This window comes from Mustela nigripes, chromosome 10, assembly GCF_022355385.1.
Source record: "Mustela nigripes isolate SB6536 chromosome 10, MUSNIG.SB6536, whole genome shotgun sequence".
Taxonomy (NCBI): Eukaryota; Metazoa; Chordata; class Mammalia; order Carnivora; family Mustelidae; genus Mustela; species Mustela nigripes.
This window is the reverse complement of record NC_081566.1, coordinates 53,323,936-53,339,715: the sequence shown is the minus strand read 5'-3', so window position 1 is coordinate 53,339,715 and position 15,780 is coordinate 53,323,936. Positions and strand designations below refer to the sequence as shown.

The following is a 15,780-nucleotide window of genomic DNA, read 5'->3' as shown; positions in this document are numbered from 1 at the left end:
TGAGGGGTGCTGGGTTTGTTTTAAAGGGTGGTCGTATTACCCTTGAAAGATTTTTCGATGTCCCACACGAATGGCTGTTGGATGTAGACCACAGACCAAATGCTCTCAGAGTCGAAGTCAGGTCTCAGCTTGTCCACTTTCGTAACTCCAACCAGTAAAAGCCCATGCCCCCTTCCTATCAATTTTTAATATGCGCCAATACTTACGTTTATAAGATTAATTTCTCTCAGATTAGTCTGATGGATAGCTGGATTGTGGTTTCTTAAGAGCTTGCTCCCTGAAACCCACAGCAGAGCTGCGTGCCATTTAACTAGTGAATGTAAAAACGGGTAACCATGGATTCAGCCACCACTCGCTGCCAGTGCAATGACTTGTTGTAAACAATACAAATGAGCCAGGAGAGCAGAGGCAACCAGACATGAAATGATTTTAATAGAAATTACGGTAAAAGGTCATGTGATGTGGTATCTGCTTCTGTTCAGTTTTAAAGGGAAAGTCTGTCTTTTTTCCCCCGCCGCCCCCCACCCCCGCACACCTCTTTCCAGTCAACCCAAGTAGATGTCTTCCCAAACTTGGCAGGTCCCACTCTCTGCTTCCATGGAGAAGGGCGGCCAGTGTCATCCTGTGTACAGTGTGGTGACTTATGGATTTTCACCGGTAAGTACCTTTATTTTAGAAACGAAAAGGAAATCTGTGTCTTTCAGGGCTTCCTTCATGGAAGGTCATGCTTAACGTGGGCTAGAAGTCCTCAAGCTTTGACCGAAGAGGAATAGGTCATTTTGTTCCTTAACTTTTCCGGAATACAGTTATCTTTTCTCTCCTTTCCCACGTCTCTGGATTATTTTGGAACCTCGATCCCGCTGAAAACTGTTATTTGCTCTAGAAGCAACTTCTGCAGTATGGTAATGACACACGCAGATACCGGGAGCAGTGCTGGCTCTTCACGTCAGGGTTCTCACCCAGGCATACCTTGGCTGAGTTCTCCAAGGACCAAGTTTTACAGTCCCCTTTGCCTTTTGCTGGTAGAGATGGTTTCTGTATGTAAAAATTGTTGTATTCATAAATTTGCCTCTGACCAAGAAATGGTAACAACTTGTACCCGTGTGAAGTGTTAACCTCAGGCTTTGTTTGGTGTACCGATACCAGCTATGCTTATTTAAAAGGAAATGAAAGGAAAAAACCTCTAGCCATAAAAGTTGGGGGGGAAAAGGGGACCCTTAGAAGCCAGATCTGGAGGGTGGACCTAGTGGGTGCCTGGTGCACAGGAATGAAAGGGCTCAGTCTCTGTGCCGGAGACCCGCAGGTACCCACAGGCATTTGAAGTCAAGGACTGTCTCTGGGTGTGCTGTGTCTCAAGGTGACACAGACCTGAGCTGGTCCCTTGAGCCACACCTCCGGCCACCTGCAGATGGTATAAATAATCGCATCATCGTGGAACAGAAGAGAATGCCGTGTTTATATTTTACCTCCTTTTAACATTCAGATGCTTCTGCATAGATGTGTAATTGTACATGTGTAGATGCATGCGGAGTAATGGAGCTTCAGGTGTTGATTTTTCTGTTACTGCTTTGCCTTCTGCAGACCTAATCAGCACGTGAAAAAGCATTGACTTGTAATTTACAATCTCAGTAGGATGTAAGAGCCATCAGCCCCTCTTTATGCCCCAAAGAGTTTTATCTATTGAACTAGTTTTTTTTTTTTTAAATCTCTAAGTGTTAACATAGTGTTTATATTTAAGCTCTTTTAAAAAAACCAAGCTTTTTAAGGCCTTGGAGTGCCGCACTGCATGCTTGGACTGAAACATTCTTCAGAAGGTCATGGTTAGCTGTGACCTCACGGTTTACTGTTCTAATACTAGCTTTGCTTATCAAGAATAAGTGAAAGAAAAGACTCTAGTAATTCATGTTGAGGGAAAAGGGAGCAATTTCAAAGCAGACGTGGAAATTCCAAGTAGGGTTTTAGGTAAATTATAATTAAAACTTTGTTTTCACTTTTCCTGGCCTTGATTCTCCAAGTTGAAGGGTAGGAATAAAGTGTTGACTACCGGGTAGTAAGGAGCAAAATCCTGGAGTCAGACGTGGATTGCAGTCTTTGCTCTGGACCCCACAATGCTTAGGATTTGGGGCAAAGTTTCTTCATATCTTTGAGCTGCCCCATCCTCATCTCTAGATTGAAGATAATAATGCACACCCGTGTGTGAAGGAAAGGGTTAAAGGAGAAAATGCACAGAAAGTATTTCATACCATGCCTGGCACATAGCAAGTGTCCAATAAACTCTTGCCAGTTTCCTTATTTTTGTTAATTGAGGAACGTTGTGCTTAAGTAAAATCCTGCTACTTAACCAGTGTGAAGTATCCTGCTGCCAACCAGTGTTGAACTAGAGAGAGACAGCATTCAGATCCTAAGTTGGTCTTTTTCGACAACTGTCTGCGGCAGTAACTTGTCATCACGTAGGACATGGTGATTCAGTTTGTATCATAGTGTAGTGTTTCATAGAACCCTTACTAAAAGTCAGAAGTAGCCCCTTATTACTGTATTTTTTTTTCATTTATTTCCAAATAATTTAGGAAAATTATTATTTTTTAAATTTAGGATTTCTGATGCTTTGGGTATTAAGGCGACATGTACATTTTGTCTGTGATCCTGTTGCTAGAGTTGAGAGCAGAAGGACACTTGTAGGTTTAAGAAACTGATAATTAAATTAATCCTAAAAGCTTAAAAGTAGTGGTAGATAATGATATGTAGTAAAGAGCAGTAATAATTAACAGGCTAGTAAATGTGGAGGTTATCAGCTACTAAAGAGACATTTCTTGGGAGGATCGTAGACATGGTCACTGACCTTTCACCTTCCTTCCTAAGGGCTTGCTTCTCTCTTTCCTCCTTCTGTCTTTTCCCTTTTTCTTCTTTCTCTACCCCTTCTTCCTTCCTTCCTTCCTTCCCTTTAGCTCTTATATATTATCTCCGCTACATAGCATTTTCTTTTTCTCTGTGAACCATAAAGGTTCAAGGAAGAGAAAAAAGAGGAACAGGAGACCCATGGTCTTTTCATGCTAGCTCTGATTTTATAAATGGAAAGTTTAAGAGGAGTCAGAAAAATCTGTTTTCTTTCTCTTGCTATTGAATTGGAGAGGCACATCTGAGGTGACCTGCAGACCCCAGGGAAGCCTTGCTCAGTAACTATTTGTTGATTCATTGATTAAACGGCATGGAGAGAAGGAACATCAAGCACGGAGATTCCCTCAGTACTGAAAGCTTTGAAACCCCAAGCCGCCATGTGCAGTAGGATGGCTTCTCTGTGACCTTCCAACAACTAATCTCCTTTAAGAACTGAATCAAAGCGGTTAAGGGATTTTGTCAGATGGATTTTTGCCTACAGTTGGGTTTTTGGCAGTTGCATGTAGAACGCAATACATTCTTCACAAGGATATGAAATTTTTTTTCTGAAAGGAATGAAGACAAGGTGCCAACAGAGATCTCCAGAGAGGGACTCTTGTTTACCCACGGTACTGTTCAGGCAGGGACAGCTGCGAGGTGGATGACTTTCTCACACTTCCCGCCAACCTTCTCCTTCACCACCCGTGTCTGATGGTCTAGTCAACAAGCTCACTCGTGCAGTGGGTGCCTCGCCATAATCTTCTCTTCCAAGGGCAGAGAAAAAGCCTGTGATTAGAATTGATATCATATGAGTCGCAAAAGGCATCCACTGTCTACTTCTAGGGACATCATAGAGTATAGAAGTTTTTTAATGGGCAAACAACTTACTCAAAGTCACACAACCTAGGAATTGTGAAAACAGGAGTAGGACTTGGGATTTCTGGTTCCCAAACTAGTGCTTTTCGGAAAGCTCTTGCCTTCTGGTGTACAGACTACAAAAATAAAGCTTATATTATAGTGGAAAAAATAACCTAGATTAGGAAATGGCTAATCTGTCCTAAAGGAGTGGCTCAGATGAGTACTGTAGGTCTGGTTCTAATCCTTCAGTGATAATTTAGAAACCCTGTGATCTTCGGGAAAGACACTTAACCATTCTGAGCTACGGTTTCTTTCATTGTAAAACTGATATTAAAATAACTGTCACGCATGCATTTTAGGTTGCACTGAGGATTCTGTATGATTATATGTGGATATTAGCTTGTCCAGTGCTTGACAGGAGGCAGGTAGCAGTAAGCATTATTGACATTCCTCTTCCCTTTCCAAGGTCAGTGGTGGAGTCATGAATGGTAGAATTATGGGAAAGGGCTTTTCTGGATGCCTCTGGAATGGTGTAGCTCGGTGGTGTTCAACATTTTCTACTGCTACAACACATATCAGAAACGAATGTGAAGTGTTACCACATGCCTGGCCCAGAGGGATCCATTAGTCATGATCTGATAGTGGCGACCATGGTGGTGATGGAGGTTGGTGGGGGAGGTGCACATACCACGGGTGAGCCTGGGGTATGAGCAGCTCCCAAGGCTTTGGCTTGGATTGTGCTGCTGTCTTTCCTACATTAGAGAAGAGATCAGAATGGTGGTGGGCAAGAGCCAGGTCACTTTAAGTGCAACTACACTCATTTCAGTTAAAAAAATAATAATAATAACCAGCAGCCTTCAGTGCTTTATTCCTGGTAACAATATCCAGTTTGTCTAGAACATGCCGTCCTTCCTGGAGGAACTAGACTCCATGGGTTTGAATCTTGGATCAACCACTCACTAGCGGTGATGATCTAAGGAAATGCATGAGCCAGTTTTATAAGTCTCTATCCCCTCACCTTAAATTGGAACAATAATGGTAAACACTTGATGGGATTGTTAGGAGGATTACATGGGTTCACACATATAAAGGACTAGGAAAAATGTCTGGTACACAGTACATGCTCAGTGCTAGTAATTTTTCGAGGTTTCTCTCTCCAAGCTATTTCACGGAGAGTATCCTATCTTAAGATTCTCTCCCGAAATTGACATTATTAATGTTATCCTTGTAGTCATTAGTGTATAAAACTGTATTTTTAGTTTTAACAAAATAAAAGCTGCTCTTTATTGTGGTGCACTCACCACTTACCCAGGCATTATGTCATGTGTATTCTATGGCATCTAAATTAATCTAATTCCCCCATTACTCTTATGTGATAGTGTTACCCCCATCATACAAATGAGAAAATTGAACCTCCAAGAGGGGATAGAACTTACCCAGCTCATGAGTGTCAGATCCAAGCTTCAAATGTGTAATCTTCCCTACATGTCTTCCCCACACAACCTCATTAAGTTGTAGACAATTTGCAGGGGTGGTGGGAAAGGTGTATTTTCTGGAATGAAAAAGAAATGATGAAATGGGTTTACTATAGCACATTCCAAAGATTCAGACCAGAAACAGAGAAGATGATCATTATAAAAAGCAACTTAATTTCATTACTCAATACTCAGAAAATCTAGAAATATAACTTAATTCTATCTTATGGACAGGAAAAGGTGAGAGACCGAGGTGGGGAAGGATCATGGATAATGAGGAGGAGGAAAATGAGTCAGAGACAGAGACAGAGAGACAGAGACTGAAAGAATGAGGCAGAGGTATACATTAAATGCCTTTCATTTAACACTCAAGCAGTCCCGGAGGTAGAGAGTCTAGGACCATCAACCTGATTCTAGACATTATTTTTTCCAAGAAAACAAAACTGAAAATAATGGTTTTGGGATTTGCCTTATGATATTTTACCTTTACACTCTTCTACTTCATCATTCTACCTTTGGAGGCACAGAGGTTGATACAAAGCTATGGATAGATACATGGAAGGAAAGACTGATGTGTTCATTGACACAAGGACAAATTACGTTAGAGCCCCCCTTTTTAGTCTTCGGATAGTAACACTGAAGATTTTCTAAAGTCATGTTGTGGTTTTGCAACTATAGGCATAAGTTAGATTAAGCTACATACAGGAGATCAGGTGTTTAGTGATATTTAATGGTTTTTATTTAAAAGTAGATTTACTTCTGTTATTGGATTGCTTTTCAAAAAGAAAATATTTTGAGTTAAATAAATCACATTTCTTCCCAATTTTACAGATGAAGAAATTGTGTTATGCAGAAATTCAATGATCTCCATAAAATCATAGCAACTTCTAGCAGATGTGAAAGCCATTCTCTGGTTTTGAGCCTCCAGGAAAAGATTTCTCTTTTTCCTGTGATGATCTCTTCTAATTGGTATGGTTATCATATCACCAACTTCTGAAAACTTGGGGACACATGATAGAGGAGGGTCACACTGGTGTACATAATGAGTGCCTGTCTGGGAAGTAGACTCAGAGGATGACCCTTTGGTGAAGGTTTTGCTATGGCTTTTCAGTTTGGAATACCATCATCTGATCTTTGAAGAATGGTGTAAGTGTTATGGTTTACAACATTTCTGCCCCCTAAGTTCCAGGCTGTGCACTGGAGAGAATCCTGTGCCTTCTTGTGGTTTAGCCTCCTGGGGTCCACCAGACGCTCCAGTGTCTTCCCCAGACAGTAGCCTGCTGCTTCCACATTATGTCCGACTGGCACTCTGTTTGTAGAGCAGATGGAGTTTCCTTCCAAGAGGAGCTTCCCACTCTGCATGTTTGTTTTGAGGATGTGGGTTGGGGTAAGTACAGGGGACCAGGAAAAGAGGGGAGATACCAAATGGGTATGTGAGCAATAAGATGCAGTCCAATGAAAAAGGAGAGAGGGAAATACTTGTAATTTCCAAGGTTGATGCCAAGCTAGACCACCTTCTTAAATCAGTTTAAGCAAAATCTCTGGGGTTAGGCCATGAGATGATGACCCCAGGGTCCTTCTTGGGGCAAAACAAACAAACCCGCCCAATGATCCTTTTCTAGGATGATGGAAGTGGAGAGGAGGGATTGAAAGGAGAAAAGGTGTTGGCTTTTCATCTTTGCCTTTAGAAGGTCATGGAACCATATGACCAGTTTCAAGGGAAAACTGAGAATAATTGTGCTTGTGGATGAATAACTTTTTTCTTACCATGCTCACTGAAATCAGGCGCAAAATGACTCCCTTCCACTCTTTTTCTAAATTAAAGTACTTCTAATAATACACGATACTTGTGTAGTGAGAGTTTGTGAAGTTATAAATTATCATCCCCCCCCCCCCCCCTTTTTTTTTTACAGCTGAGTTAACTTAGCAAGAATAAGTGGCTTGTTCAGAGTAACAGTTTGCTAGAAAGGGAGCCAAAGACAAGAAATTGGGCCTTCTCTGACCTTCAGATATGGACTGATTCTACCTCTTAGAGATTCCAGTTTTGTTAGAGGGCCGGCTCAGGGTAGCACTAAAGATGAGTGTGAGGAAAGTTACAGAGGGCAAAAACACCCTGAGAATGTTAGAAGTACTTGGAATGTCTTGTTTTATGTCAAGGGTGGTATCTATGGCTAACGCTGGTGCAAAGATTCTGATATTGTCTTCCACTGATAAGTGAGGGCAAGGGGAAGCACCCTTTGGAGGCTCATACGGGACGCAGAATACCTCTCTCTACCCAGTCTGCAGGCTTCCCTCTCTTTCCTACGTCAGGCAAGAGAGGGGAAACATACTCTGGGGCTGTCAGAAGAATGGAGTCGAGGCAGCGCTAATTAAGAGAGAAACGACCGGGGAGCCTGGGTGGCTCAGTGGGTTGAGGCCTCTGCCTTCGGCTCAGGTCATGATCCCAGGGTCCTGGGATCGAGCCCCGCATCGGGCCCTCCGCTCAGCGGGGAGCCTGCTTCCCTTCCTCTCTCTCTGCTTGCCTCTGCCTACTTGTGATCTCTGTCTGTCAAATAAATGATTAAAAAAAAAAAAAAAAGAGAGAAACGACCTTGTCCATGTTTATTTATTCTTGTGTTTACCTTCACACCCACTTTACTCTGTAGTAGAAGAGTCATTCTTGTCTGTAACATCGTCTCAAAAGTGAAGGGACAGCTAAATCATTATGAGGTTAGATGGTGCAACATTCTCTCCTCAAAGCAATGAATACCCTTAAGATAAAATCATGTTGGTCTGATACTTAATTAAAATATGAGTGTCATTTTTTTCCCCTTTGGAATGAAACCTTGTAAGTCACGTGGGCATTAGAAGGTGAAGTTGATGTGTGCCCTTTCTCACATGAGCTCTATTTTATTAACATCAGTTAAATAAGATCCTAATACAGCTCTGAATAGTAAGGTGAATTTCTTGGCTTGGCTTAATTCTAAGATGATGACAGAGAAGTTATGTATTTGATAATGGCTCCGAAATCTTCAGGTTGATCTGGCATTAGTCAGCATTTGACCATAGATTCCCGGTAGGAAGTCCGTTCAAGCTATTGCTAATGCTTCAAAAGTACTCTGTGTGACTGGCAGAGTGAACAGACTGGTGTCATAGAGATGTCAGCTTTTTGCCCTCAAACCATCATTAACCAGAAGCAGCTACCAGCTAATATTTCAACATTACTTTCAGAATGTCAAACTATTAGTCATCATATAGACAACAAATATGTTCACTTAAAAGATGCCTGCTTAAAAGCAAAATGAGTCTTGGTCGGCCTCAGTGCTGTTTGTACGCTAGAGGTTTACTCTGAATTTCTCTCCTTTGGATTATTTAATAACCATTTTAATTTGAGTAAAGTTTCACTTTAATACTCCTAGAAATTAGAGGAAAATATCGCCCACGTTCATTTGCTATGTTACGCAGAGACAGTACCCAGCAAAGGTAAAAGATAAAAGATCAATTCTTATGGATCTCATAGTTCCAAGCTTTTGAGGCTGTATTTTAGAAACTTTGTAATTATTGTGGGTAATCTTGCAGAAAATTAAATGTGGGGTTTGCGTATGTGAAGAAGTTTGGACTCTTCTGCTCGCCATAGCTCGTTAGTGCTTAGCATCTCACTGTCCCTGTCAGGCTTCGGGTTGCCCTCCACCCGAGGGCCGTCAAATGCTCTTTGTGATATAAGTGAAATCCTCGGCGGGGGGCACACCATCGTACATTCGAGGCATATTTTAGAGGCCAGTGGTTCTCCGCCAAGGTCAGCGCCCCCCCCCCCAGGGACATTTGACAATGTTTGAGGACATTTTGATTATTATACCTGGGAGAAGAGGTGCCCCTGGCATCTACGGCATGGAGAATCATTCTTTGGTCTCTGCTGAACATAGCATGCGTGGGGCAGCTCCCCACACCACAAAGAATTGTCCAACCTCAAAAGTCAGCAGTGTTGAGAAGCCTTGTTCTAGATTCTTCCAGGGATGCCTGGGTGGCTCAGTTGGTTAAGCTGCTGCCTTCAGCTCAGGTCATGATCCCAGGGTCCTGGGATCGAGTCCCACATCAGGCTCCTTGCTCGGCAGGGAGTGTGCTTCTCTCTCCACTTCTGCCTGCTTGTGTTCTCAATCTCTCTCTCTGACAAATAAATAAATAAATAAATAAAATCTAGATTCTTCCTAATTTTAAAGGGTAAAGGAAAGGGAAGTAGCTTAACTATTTTCAGATTTTTTAAATGGTTGATTTTTAAAAGTAAGTTCCCCCCATGGGGTATAGACTCAAGGTGGCAAATGCAAACACATCACATATTTGCTTTAAAAAAATATTCAGAGTGTAAGATCTGTGCTGTGGCCAATTGTGCTACATATAACAATCACAGTTCCAACAATATTAATAGCTGCCATTCCTATAGCACTTACTCTGTGCCGCACGCCGTCCAGAGCGTCTGTCCAGGTGGTAATTCAGTTTTCGAAGAAACTCCTTTGGGTACCTGCCTGGGCCCTTCAGTACTCAGATACTTTAATACTTGGGTGTGTAGGAATAAGGTGAGCTCCTGGCAGGAAGCGTAAGGAACAGAGTATTAGCAACGTATCTGGAAAGAGGAAGGCTTTACTTCTCTAAATGCCCCTGGTTGCTCAAGCTTTTTTCTACGGTACTATTATTGCAAAAGTACTTCTTTGGAAACTAGGATTGCCATCATAAAGCAGGTTTATATTTGCTTCTAGAGGATGAAAAAGGAAAAAAAAAAAATAAAAAGGTTTTCTAACTCTCTGCTTGCCGGTTTTGCACCGGGTCCCATGCCTGTCTGTGTTTCCCTGTGTACTAGCTCTTCTTGACAGAACGGGTCTTCAGGTGACGTGTAAATGACAAAAGGTGAGTATCTGGTGCAACTCAGCCTTGGAAATACACCTGCTGCCCTGACTTTCTAAGTTGCCTGTCCTCTGAGTCTCTTGCCTAGAGTTTTCTAGGGATAGGAGGCTCTCCCTTTAAAATTTTACCATTGAGGGGTACCTGGGTGGTACAGTTGGTTGTGTCCGACTCCCGATTTTGTGTCAGGTCATGATCTGAGGGTCCTGGGACTGAGTCCCATGGTGGGCTCTGCACCCAGCGTGGTATCGGCTTGAGATTCCTTTTTCCTCTTCCCCACCCACTCATGCTGTCTCGCTCTCTCTCTCCCTCCCTCTCTCTCAAATAAATAAATAAGTCTTCAAAAAAATTTTATTTTACCCTAAAACCTCTGTTTGAAAGAAAAATAGGTAAAATCTCTCTAAGCAAGCCTCATGGGAGATTCTCCAAGAACACATTGAACAATGGAATTTTCCCTGGAAATGCCACAGTGAAGGTCATATTCCCAGAGGGATTTCTTGTGGGAATTGGGAAGTGAGCTAGGTTTGCTGCTTTCACACCTACTGAGGTGTTTCGAGTCCGGAGAGTTAAAAGTTTGTCAAAGCTGACACATCTTACCTTTGCCAAACTGGTCTGTTGTATGAAACCCCAGTTGCCATCAAAACCCGGAAAGGAAAACATCACAAATCACTAGAAATATATCAGCATTCTGAGCTGTAGGATTTATGGGGCACTAATGGATATCCTAGGCTGTTTATCTTCCTGTAGCCATTGAAACATATCTGCCTTTTTCTTACGGTAAAAGGCCTTTCTGTCAAGGAGTTGTAGGATCCCTAAGCCTAGGAGAAGCGGTGTTGAGGAAAAATGGCACTCGGGTCCTTCTTTTCTTTCATGTCTTGTCATCTTCCCCTTTTTGCCTGTTTCTCTTCCTCATTGAAAGCCCAAAATAAACACAGTAAGGATATACTCAAGTTTGGCAGTGGGGGTCTTTACAGAGACTGGCACAGATGGGGTACAGAATATTCTAGAATGAGGCCCAATTCACATATTCTTTACCTTCTGTTTCAAAGGATAGTCCTCATTCATTTTTTTCATGGCAGGCTTCTCTGTGTCTAAAGGCTGATTCCCACATGCAGTCCATATAGGTTATTTTGTTCATCAAGTTCCAGGGAAACGCTTCAAAAGAATGCTCCTGCTTTGGGGGACTTCTGATATTTCGCACTGGTTAGCTTTAGCTCTTTTTGGAGCTCCTGGTCCTGCTCACTCTTGTCTTCTGTGGAGGAAAAATGCAAATGAATTCCAACCACATGAGGAGGGGTTGTAGCTCCTTTGAGACTTTCCCTCACACGTGCTGCCCTTACCCTCTAAGTCGGTTGTCCTCTGAATCTCTTTCCTAGAGTTCTCAAGGCATGGGAGGCTCTTCCTTTAAAATTTGGTTCCATTCGGTAGCTGCGGATTTGGGTTCTGTGCCTGGCTTTGCCACTTATTAAATTGTGACCTTGGATCAAATTACTTAACATTGCTCAGTTTCCATGACTGTAAAATGAAGCAAATCTTAAATATATAGACACACAAGATTAAATGATGTAAAATATGCAAAGCCCCAAATTGAATGGGTAAAAGGTTTGCTGGTTTCTGGGGTAATATGACTGGATATACTCCTGGAGTCTTAGGCGAATTGACTCTGTACTTAGGTTAGTACAGAATGTAGCCCAGGGACTACAGACTCAGAGTCACCCCTGTACTCATTAAAATGCAGATTCCATGCCTCCTGCCCAGTGGTCTGAATAAGAATCTCTAGAAAATGGGATCCAGTACCTCGTATTTTTCAAAACACCTCATGTGACTCCCATATACTCCGGAATCGGAGGAGCACCAGGTTGGCCAACGACCTTTCCCGTTCTGGGATGCTCTGTCCCTCCTGCAGCAACAATGCTACTTCTAGAGAATTCTAGGCTCTCTACTTGCAGGTTCTTCTCATCCTGGCGGAGTCTGCCTTTGAGCCTGTGAACTCACTCTCCCGGTTCATAAGCAGTCCTTTTGATGGTAGGCCCCACGTGGTTGGGTAACCTAAATAATGTGATAATGAGGAAGGACCAAAGGTCACGAGATTGTTAACATGTGTGAGGAGATTGTAGGCTTAGCCTCTCAGGTGAGGGAAAGGTTACGCACCAACTGTATCCACACTTCAAAGCATGCGGATAGTTTGCTGCACTAACTTAATTATCTGTGCTATTGATATCTTTGACGAGCATATCTATACCCCGGATCCAGTTACTTCACAGTGGGAGAGAGCGGGACGCGGCTTGTTGAGTTGCCAACTTCCTAAAATGCTTTTTAGAGTCAGCTGGGTTGCTTAGGCCTCTCTTGCTCTTGGATTAAATATAAAAATAACTATGGAAAGCATATCAACCCTCTTTTCCCTGTCTGCTGAAACTGCAATCTCCTGTGCTTTTTCTAGAACCCATTAAAGAAGGAGGAAGAGAGGAGGGGTAACAATATGTAAAACCCCAAAGCCCCATCAGAGATTCTCCCAGAACGGATCCTGCTGTTGGATCTCAGCTGAGGGAGAAAAGAGCTGGTCACGTCAGTACCTGCTAGTTCCTTGTTGACTGGTTAAGGCTTGATGAAGGACATGAGCCTTGTCCTCGCGGTTGTCCCTCATCTCTGGAACCACGTTAGCCTGGTTGACATCTGCCCCAGAAGCTTGGAGGGAAGGAAGTACAACCCAGCTCAGGTGGTGTTTTCATTTCTGAGCCGTCCAAGTGCTGGATGTTAGCAAACATTTGAAACTAGAGACCGAAAAGAGGGATTTGTCTCTACCCTGTTCTTGCCGATCCAGACTGGCTTTGCTGTTTGTCCCCGTCACCACAAAAACAGCAGCCCCGGTTTGCAGGTGTCCGGAGAGAAGCACTTCCATCTCTGCCGCTCCCCTTTGCCTGTAGCTCTGGAGGATGGATGTCCTCTGCCAGGTGTCGCTTTCATTTTTTTTTTTTTTTTTTACCGACTCACAAGGGGTGTTGTTGTGTTCCCGGACCTGAGTGGTGGGCATGATTTTTGGAGCAGTCGATTTGCTGACTTCTCTGCAAGTGGTGTGATATGAAAGGTGGGGAGACAGGATTGACCCAAACCCCTCCCTGCCCCGAAAGGGAATACGGTGCCTGCTGGGGAGAAGCGCTGATGTTTCCTAGGCAGAGACTGGGGGAGAAATTTTCAGCTCTTCATCCTTTTTAGGCTTGTAAAGTCTCTCACACAGTATGCCACAGCTTTTGAAAACATGGTCATTTTAATGATAAAAACGCTGTGGAGAGAGTGCCGGAGCATCACGCAAAACCAGCCGCGGCATCCTGCGTGACATTCCAAATATTAATACAAATAGAATTAATTCGCACGCCAGGGGTGTCTCGGGAATCCATTTTAAGTTGGCACTTAACTTGGACTTGAGATTTCCCCGTGACTGCCCATGTTGAAAAATGTTTGCTAAACAAGGCAGGGCTGGGCTGCCCCCGATCTATAAATTCGCTCCAACTCATTCATTAACAACACTCGATCGTAACTAGAAGCAAAGGTCGGTTAAAAAGGAGATGGCTGTTCCCTGTCTTCGGTGAGCGGTGAGGTTGTTGCAAATGTTATACCTGGCCTATCACTTCCAAGTTATTGGCGAGGGAGCAAGGATTATTTAATGACATCATTTCTTAGTTCATTAAGGACTTGCTCTAGGCTTTAAAAATATCTCTGGCGTGTAGATTCGGTAAAGAGGATGCTGATTCCTTGTATCTTGCATTACATTGAGTTTGTGGCTAGACTAAAGTAAGACTTCCTGTGTCTTTCTAGTTCTCCCCGGCCTTGTCTTTCTATTTCTGCACAGTGAATTTAATAAAGAAACTATCTCGGAGTAATAATTCTGACAAGCCCTGGACATTCCTTTGGGGGAAGGAGGACTGACCTTTTCCTGTTTTTAATAAAACCTCTGTGAATTTGGGCTTGCCTCTTCTGCGGTCCAGCGCAACTGTCTTTTTATTCCATATTTAAGGCTGGGATGAGCCCATTTATTTCCTCTGAATTAGAAGCAGGAAAGCAGTCCCGGGAAAGATGGCTGTTGTGAGGTTGGTTTTATTCATGTCTGTTAAATTAGGTACTTATTTAGCGTCTAGCTACTTGGTTTTATGTTTTCCCTTTCTTGTTGTTAGATTTTGTTCTTTATTTATGATTTATTGTTTCATCTGTTTCTGAAAGACCTGAGAAGTGGTGCTTTTATAATATGGGGCTCAAGTCTGCTCTGGTGATTGGCAGGCTGTTTTATCCTAACTGTGACACTGGTGATTTTAAAAGCTTCATTTTTGTCTTAGTCTTGAACGAGGAGGATTTTACACATTATTACCTCCTTAAAATCCCACTGGATGGATAATTTGGAGTCAAAGAATTTGAGACCTTTTGGGGGAAGAAAGAACCAAGCCACAGAATCTCTATGATTATTTTTTATGGTCACTAAAAATATTTAGCGTACTAAATATGATAGCCTCTCTGTGAAAGTTTGGTATATTTTAAAATAGAATAATAGGTATAAAAGAATCATTTGTAAGGGATATCTTCTTTACAGTCTCAGGAAGATACCTATAAATCTGTTTTGATTGTTCAGGCAAACTCAGAGACATTTATTCCCTGGTGTCTGTCTGTCTCTCTCTCTTTGGTGTTCAATCTCGTTTTGATTTTGTAACTCAAAGTTGACTCTTTTCTCATGAGTCCTGGCATATTCCCTGAGAAAGAGAGTAATTTAGATGCTTGGAAAAGCAAATGCTCCGGAGAAGCTTAATTTAATGGATGGAACACAATGAGTAGGTCTGTATTAAATCCCAGTAACATGGGCTGAGGCTACCTCTACCATGATCAGGGCGATGGGCCATCCCCCTTCACCCACTGAAGACCACAGTGTTAGTGTCACGGTTTATCTTGCATCGTTTTCCTTCAGCATCCTCCGCTTAATTACACAAGTATGAAAATCAAGTAAATGATGGAGACATTAAGAAGTTCAGAGGAGGGCGCCAGGGTGTCTCAGTGGGTTAAAGCCTCTGCCTTTGGCTCAGGTTGTAATCTCAGGGCCCTGGGATCAAGTCCTGCATTGGGCTCTCTGCTCAGTGGGGAACCTGCTTCTCCCTCTCTCTCTCTGCCTGCCTCTGTGTCTACTTGTGATCTCTCTCTGTCAAATAAATAAATAAAATCTTAAAGAAAAAACGAAGTTCATAGGAAAGGGGAAGTCACTGGACTCATAAAAACCTTGAAGTGGATCTACGTTATCTTCCTAATGAAATATAACTCTGCAAAGACTTTTGTTGACCTTCACAGTGTGACCTCAGTCATCATTTCCTAGCATTGTTTTCTACTTCAACCATGTGTTTTGTGATGCCTTCTCAGCAGGAGACTGGATGACAGTGAGAAACACAGTTTTTTAAAAAATATATTTTTATTGTAAATAAAACACAAAAAGAAAAACTATATGAATCAAATGAAGGTCCTGATTAAGTATTACAAATTTGTGTATTGCATATATATTGTATAAAATCTTACGTGTGTGTGTGTGTGTGTGTGTGTATGTATATATGTATAGAAAAATTTTGTATGTATTATGTGCTAACCTGGACAAAAACTAGACTTTTGTCACTCATAAGCCTCTCCCAATCACACTTTTGTACCCCCCATAAGTAATCATTATCCTATTATAATA

At 42.4% G+C, this 15,780-nt stretch overlaps 1 protein-coding gene across 8 annotated transcripts in view; it reads left to right on the top strand.

Moving 5' to 3' along the window:
• The window catches only part of ESRRG (estrogen related receptor gamma), a 620,659-nt gene that overhangs the window by 57,923 nt on the left and 546,956 nt on the right, over positions 1–15,780 (top strand). The gene's annotated exons all lie outside the window — the stretch shown is intronic.